This window comes from Panulirus ornatus, chromosome 55 (assembly GCF_036320965.1).
Source record: "Panulirus ornatus isolate Po-2019 chromosome 55, ASM3632096v1, whole genome shotgun sequence".
Classification (NCBI taxonomy): Eukaryota; Metazoa; Arthropoda; class Malacostraca; order Decapoda; family Palinuridae; genus Panulirus; species Panulirus ornatus.
In genome coordinates this window covers 13,064,412-13,072,784 of record NC_092278.1, presented here as the reverse complement: position 1 = coordinate 13,072,784, position 8,373 = coordinate 13,064,412, and the positions used below count along the sequence as shown (strand labels likewise).

At 43.0% G+C, this 8,373-nt stretch overlaps 1 protein-coding gene across 3 annotated transcripts in view; it reads left to right on the top strand.

The window, feature by feature from the left end:
- The window catches only part of LOC139765460 (uncharacterized), a 244,742-nt gene that overhangs the window by 68,939 nt on the left and 167,430 nt on the right, over window positions 1-8,373 (top strand). The window lies entirely within an intron of this gene.

The window sequence follows — 8,373 nt, the reverse complement described above, 5'->3', positions numbered from 1 at the left end:
TTTAGGCGATGCTGTATCCTGTGGGGCGGGGTGGTGCCTGGAATGGGTAAAGGCAAGCAAGTATGATTATGTACATATATATATATATATGGATTGAACCAGGGCATGTGAAGCGTTTGGGGTAAACCATGGAAAGTTTTGTGGGGCCTGGATGTGGAAAGGGAGCTGTGGTTTCGGTGCATGATACATGACAGCTAGAGATTGAGTGTGAACGAATGTGGCCTTTCTTGTCTTTTCCTAGCGCTGCCTCGCTATATGTATATGTCTGTCTACGTATATGTATATATACGTTGAAATGTACATGTGCGTGTGTGGGCGTTATTTATATACATTTGTATGTTGGTGGGTTGTGCCATTCTTTCGTCTGTTTCCTTGCGCTACCTCGCAAACGCGGGAGACAGGCAATATGTGCAATAGATGAAATATATATATATATATATATATATATATATATATATATATATATATATATATATATATATACGTGTATGTGATAGTATATGCATATATGTGTATATAAGTGATGGGTCTTTCTTCGTCTGTTTCCTGGCGCTACCTCCTTAACGCGGGAAACGATCAATTATGATACATTAAATGAATAGGCCCATAGCCTAGCTGTAGCATTCCCGCCTTTTGCACAGGGGTTTCGGGTTCAGTCCTGGTTGTTGGAAGTTTGTATGTTCTCTGAAGGTGCGCGTTCCCATGCACTTTGTTCGTATATATATATATATATATATATATATATATATATATATATATATATATATATATATATATATATATATATATATTTATTTATTTATTTATTTTGCTTTGTCGCTGTCTTCCGCGTTAGCGAGGTAGCGCAAGGAAACAGACGATAGATTGGACCAACCCACTCACATACACATGTATATACATACACGTCCACACACGCAAATATACATACCTATACATGTCAATGTATACATATATAGACACACAGAGACATATATATATATATATATATATATATATATATATATATATGTATATATATGCATGTACATAATTCATACTGTCTGCCTTTATTCATTCCCATCGCCACCCTGCCACACATGAAATCACAACCACCCTCCCCCCTCTTGTGCTCGAGGTAGCGCTAGGAAAAGACAACAAAGGCACACATGTGTCTTCTGAAACCACACTGCTCTTCCCCAATCTGTTGCTCTGTACATGCCTTCACCCTCTCAGTCAATACCCTACTGTATAATTTTCCAGGAATACAAAAAAAACGTATACCTCTGTAATTTTAGCACTTACTTTTATCCCCTTTGCCTTTTTACAATGGCACTATGCAAGGATTCCGCCAATCCTCAGGCACCTCTCCATGAGCCATACATACATTGAATAACCTTACCAACCAGTCAACAATACAGTCACCCCCTTTTTTTGATAAATTCCACTGCAATACCATCCAAACCTGCTGCCTTGCTGGCTTTCATCTTCCGCAAAGCTTTTACTACCTCTTCTCTGTTTACCAAATCATTTTCCCTAACCCTCTCACTTTGCACACCACCTCCACCAAAACACCCTATATCTGCTACTCTGTCATCTAACACATTCAACAAACCTTCAAAATACTCACTCCATCTCCTTCTCACATCACCACTAATCACCTCCCCATTAGCCGCCTTCACTGAAGCTCCCATTTGTTCCCTCGTCTTACGCATTTTATTTACCTCCTTCCAAAGCATCTTTTTATGACCAGGTACATCTTCTCATTCCCAGTTGCATATGCACCAATAATCACCCATCTCTCTCCATCAACTTTCAGTTTTACCCATATCAATCTAGAGTTTACTTTCTTACACTCTATCACATACTCCCACCACTCCTGTTTCAGGAGTGGTGCTACTTCTTCCCTTGCTCTTGTCCTCTCACCAACCCCTGACTTTACTCCCAAGACTTTCCCAAACCACTCTTCCCCTTTACCCTTGACTTTCGTTTCACTCAGAGCCAAAACATCCAGGTTCCTTTCCTCAAACATACTACCTCTCTCTCTCTCTCTCTCTCTCTCTCTCTCTCTCTCTCTCTCTCTCTCTCTCTCTCTCTCTCTCTCTCTATATATATATATATATATATATATATATATATATATATATATATATATATATATATATATGGGAGATGTACGAGATAGCGACAGGTCAAAAGGAAGGTGAAAGGGTTGAAAAATGGGCAAATGAGAGTTGGGGTGAGAGAGTATCATTATACTTTAGGGTGAATGAAAAGATGTTTTGGAAGGAGGCAAATGATGTGCGAAAGACAAAAGAACAAATGGAAACATCGGTGAAAGGGGCAAGGGGAGAAGTGATAACAGGTACTAATGGAGTGAAAAGGAGATGGAGTGAGTATTTTAAGGGTTTGTTGAATGTATTTGATAATAGAGTGGCAGATAATAGGGTGTTTTGGTCAGGGTAGTTTGTGAAGTAGAGAGTCAGGGAAAGTGTTTTCTTAAAGAGAAAAGAGGTGGTGAAAGCCTTGCGAAAGATGGAATCCGGCAAGGCAGCCAGTTTGGATGGTATTGCATTTGAATTTATTAAGAAAGGGGATGACTGTGTTGTCGATTGGTTGTTAAGGATATTCACTGTATATATGTAACATGGTGAAGTGCATGTATGGATCATGGTGAAGTGCCTGAGGAGTGGCGGAATACATATATAGTGCCACTGTACGGAGGCAAAGGGGATAAAGTGAGTGATTAAACCACAAAGGCATAAGCTAGTTTAGTATACCTGGAAAATTGTATGGAAGGGCATTGATTGAGAGGGGTGAAAGCATGTATAGAGCATGAGATTGGAGAGGAACAGAGTGGTTTCAGAAAAGGTAGAGGATGTGTGAATCAGGTGTTTAATTGGAAGAATGTATGTGAGAAATGCCTAGAAAAAAGATGCATGTTTATGTGGCATTTATGGATCTTATGAAAGTCTTATGAATATATGGTGTGGGAGATAAGTTGTTAGAGGCAGAGAAGTTATGATCAAGGGTGTAAGACATGTGTTCAAGTAGGAAGAGAAGAGAGTGATTGGTTCTCAGTGAAGGTCGGTCTGCGGCATGGGTGTGTGATGTCATTATAGTTTGATTTGTTCATGGATGGGGTGGTTAGGGAGGTAAATGCAAGAGTTTTGGAGAAAGGGGCGAGTATGCGGTGTGTTGGAGATGAGAGGGCGGGGGAAGTGAGTCATTTGTTGTTTCGCAGATGATAGAGCACTGGTGGCTGATTCGAGTGAGAAACTGCAAAAGTTGGTGACTGAGTTTGGAAAAGTGTGTGAAAGGAGAAAAATGAGAGTAAATGTGAAAGAGTAAGGCTATTAGGTTCAGCCAGGTTGAGGGACAAGTTAGTTGGGATGAAAGTTTGAATGGAGAAAATTTGGAGAAAGTGAAGTGTGAGTTATAGGGAGGGGGAGGGGGCGAGGGTTCTGGGAGCGATGTAGATTGGGTGGAGAGAATGTTGTCTCGGAGAGCAAAAATGGGTATGTTTGAAGGATTAGCAGTTCCAACAGTAATATATGGTTGCGAGGTATGGGCTATATGGCTGTAAATAGGGTTGTACAAAGGAGGGTGGATGTGTTGGAAATAAAATGTTTGAGGACAATATGTTGTGTGAAGTGGTTTGATCGAGTAATTAATGAAAGGGTAAGAGAGACGTGTGGTAATAAAAGAGTGTGGTCGAGAAAGCAGAGGAGGGTGTGCTGAAATGATTTAGTCACATGGAGAGAATGAGTGAGGAAAGATTGACAAGGAGGATATATGTGTCAGAGGTGGAGGGAACAAGAAGTGGGAGACCAAATTGGAGGTGGAAGGATGGAGTGAAATTTTTTTGACTGATCGGTGGCTGAACGTACAGGAAGGTAAGAGGAGTTCAAGGATTAGAGTGAATTGGAACGTTGTGGTACACCGGGGTCGACCTACTGTCAATGGATTGAACCAGGGCATGTGATAGGTTTAGGTTAAACCATGGAAAGGTCTGTGAGGCTGTGGTTCAGTGCATTACACATGACAACTAGAGACTGAGTGTGAACGAACGCGGCTTTTTTGTCAGTTTTCCTGGCGCTACCTTGCTGACACAGGGAGTAGCGATGCTGTTTCTTGTGGGCCTGGGTGGCGCCGAGAATGGATTCAAGGCAAGTATGAATATGTGTATGTTTATATATGTATTTGTCTGTGTATATATATGTATGTGTGTGTATATATATGTATGTGTGTGTATATATATATATATATATATATATATATATATATATATATATATATATATAATGTATATGTATGGATATGTATGTGTGTGTATGGGCGTTTATGTATTATATGTTTATATGAGTGGATGGGTCGTTCTTCGTCTGTTTCCCGGCGCTACCTCTCTGACGCGGGAAACTGCGACCAAGTATAAGAAATAATGATAATATTGATCATATATATATATATATATATATATATATATATATATATATATATATATATATATATATATACACAAGTTTAAGTTTAGCATATACAGGAAACCCACCAATGTATGCTCATATATCCCTTATTACTCATCTCAACAGGACAGAGTTAAATTACCATCATTTCAATCTCTCTCTCTCTCTCTCTCTCTCTCTCTCTCTCTCTCTCTCTCTCTCTCTCTCTCTCTCTCTCGCGCTCTCTAACTCTCTCTCTATATATATATATATATATATATATATATATATATATATATATATATATATATATGAATAAAGTGCATATGAACCGTCACGCAACACATATTTACATTGACAACACAACACATATATCAGGGACTTGAGGTGGCTGAGTGCCACGTAAATAATCAAACATGGCAAAGGTACATGGATGAGCCCTCCATGCCAACACTGTATATAATTACTCGACCAATACTATAATAATCAGGTGCGTAGTGAAGCCAGATCACGTTCAGCAACACTGGTAAACATAATCATATCACATAATCACTTGGCAACACTTCAAGTATGTGCCATGGTGCGCTATTACGTCAGGACGGGTATCAGAGAGTGAATATGATGATTTGGAACTTTGGGTTCACCATGAAATGTTTACTGATGTCCCAGGACATTTAAACGTGGCATTACTTAAAGGTTTCTCTCGTGGCTAATTAAGTATGTATGACAGGTCATATTTATGTATAAGTGAAGCCACCAAAGACTTAGCAGATGTTCAAAGGTGTCCATGGATGAGTTAGTATGTACATGTGGGTAGCGAGGGTGCAAGTGTGAGCACTTGTGAACTATTAAAGAGAAGTTGTACTCGTGTGACATACTGGTGTAGTGTGATGGATGGACGTCAGCCTGGCGTGGAATTTTACCTGAATGACGCAATTCCGCTGGTGGACCCCGACGAGAATAAATCCCGCGTCACACGTCATCCCCGGTGACTTCTGTGACGGCCTTAGACATTTAGCCGGCGAGTTCGCCATGCTGGTCTCAGAAGAAAAAGTGAAGCCCGGACCAGATTCATAGTTCCGATGAAACCTCTTCATTGGCGTTGTGTGTGCCCACTCGCCTTGTTGACGGTGGCTGTAGACGGCTGGTGTTGCTTATAGTACGTCCGACGTCGGGTTCCTGCGGAGATCGGCCTGTACACACGCCTCACGAACTGTTGATACCATGTAGCCAAATGCTTCGAGACAGGCAAGGTTGTCGCTGTTGGCGGAGGCTGTAGGAATAAGTCGAGCACTCTGGGTTGGTTGGGCTCTAGGCCCATCGACTCCTAGGGTCATCAACATTGTCATCGTCGTTATAACTCGTTGAACAATCTTTTAACTCTCTCTCTGCAGGTGATCAGGTTAACTCCGGGACCAAACATAGTCTCCTGGCCGAAAAACTAAGAGGTAATAGACCTTATCAGCTGTGCGTTAAGCAATCAGTGTGAAGCACCTGAAAATGTAAAGATAGAACAATCAGAAACCATTTAGGAGAAGTGAAGTAAGACACTTAAGGGAAGATGTTAAGAGTAGTTTTATAGTATGAGATTTGTGGATGAGTGAAGTGAACCGCGTCATGAGATTGTGGTAAGTGACAGCACACTAAAGCTGTACACTGGTAGAGTACGTTCGATGGATGGGGTCGGCATGATTGTGGAGCATCTCTTCCCATACAGCGTCGGCCACACCTCCAGCCAGACAGGTAGAGGTACGAACATGTATTATGTCAGGTACGTCGTGTCTGTTATACAGTATTTCCTCTGTACAGTGTAGCCAGTGACTTTCTGGCTACACCTTTATACGTCGTAGACGCCACGAGGATGTTGTGGCAGGGTAAGCCTAGCTTCTGTGTCCGAGATGATGCGAGAACCTAACTTGTCCAGGTGTTGCCATGCCAGACCGCACCCTTCACCCTCTGTCGGTGGGGTGGGGTGCCGCGTGAGGTCATTGTACGCAGTGTATAAACCTTGGCAGCGCCATAGCTTCACGACCCACCAGTCTTTATGTGGCCCGCATCTGAACCTCAGATGATGTAGCCACTGACAGCCAGATGAAGGACCACACATGCAGGAAGGACGTGTATGGTCTCACAATGATCTTCATCATCTGAAGACGTTCATAATGTTTGCGCTGATGGTCGTAACTTGACGTTGGCGGCCTTAATTTTGCAGGCAGCTGACTGGCCTCGAACCCAAATAACAAATCCTCGCTGTCAACTCAGCTGGTCACCCTCGCTTTTAGGGGTTGGTCGATAGATGGGTAACTGGCGTAAGCTGTGTGTGTGTGTGTGTGTCTTCACATAGGGTTAAGCCATGGTATATGTACGTAGCTAAGAGATGAGGGAACGTGTAAATCTCCTTACACACACACTCACACGCACGCGCGCACACACACACACACACACACACACACACACACACACACACACACACACACACACACAAGAACCTCCACATCAAAGACAGACCTGAATGGAAATAATGAGAGATAAATGAAAGGGATAAAGAATAGACAAGGAAAAGTATGTATAGATTTTGGAGGAAGTATAAAAAAAAAAAGTGTCCTAAAATGTGCCGAGCTGGAGCTACTAGGAAAGACATGAGAGGGTAGAGAGTTCCAAAGCTTCGTGGTGTAGGGAAAGAAATAGCCATCAAAGCGGCCCACCCTTGAGTTGCTAACGGCCACACAGTAATCAGTGACGCAGCAGCACTGCGTGATCTGGCTAAGATTATACTTAGAATTACACATGTCAAGTTGAACCTAGTAAGTGGCCTCACTCCCACATTGCAGCTATCCTTGAGCTTGATAACAAACGCACTTTCTCTGAGTCTCTGATCTATCTTGAACCCCGTTGTTCGTTCCACCTTGCACGACAGGTACACTGTGCTCTGCAGTCTCCCTAACTCCCACATGTACCTCGTGTGTGCAAAGTCTTCCAGCTTGGTCCCAGGGGAACTCGCCTCCCCCCCCCCCGCCCATTTTCGTTCCTTCTACACAGCTCTGTGTCTCAGTGTCTGCTTCACAGCTCCGTGTCTCAGTGTCTGCTACACAGCTCCGTGTCTCCGTATCTGCTACACAGCTCCGTGTCTCAGTGTCTGCTTCACAGCTCCATGTCTCCGTGTCTGCTACACAGCTCCCCGAGAAGGCTAAGGTTGGGCTCGCCTTTCGCTTCGTCTTCTAGCACCTGGAACGTAGTTCAAGTCTCCGTACCTTTCTCCATTCTTCCAGACTTGGGCTTCATGCCGTTCCTATCCACTTGAAGATTTTCGCTCCTATGTAATGTCGAGTCTTGGTCGTGTCTCCCTTGAGAGTCCTAGAGTCTCTAGGTTTCTCAGCGTGACCGTAACTTCAGTTTCTGTTTTGCTAAAACGAACGGCTCGTGGCTCTTGTATCTCCCCCTCCCACCTTCATCACACGCCTATGAGGGATCTCCTTTGTCAGTTTACAATGCAGTTCATTGAAGGAACAAAAGATGTGTTTTTCGCTAATGAGAAATGCCTACGAATTCCGGCAGCACCTTGAACAGTCGAGACGAGCAGCGAAAGTGTCGCTGTAATTAACGCCGACCTCGTTAGATTTGACACGGTAGTACATGGCAATTACAGGTAACAAAGAGACCTGATGGTCCAGGATGAGGTTATCTGCTGGAGGACAGTACATGGGAAGTACTGATAACAAGAGACCTGATGGTCCAGGATGAGGTTATCTGCTGGAGGACAGTACATGGGAAGTACTGATAACAAGAGATCTGATGGTCCATTACCAGGTTATCTTCTGGATGACCGTGGTAGTGTCCAGTGGGCCAGATCTTGTTTGTGGTAGAGACGAGATAGAAAAGGAAGAGACAGATTTGGGAACAAAGCCGTCTATCCAAGACCACAGTCTGCTCTGTGTGGCAAGGGAGGAAGGGT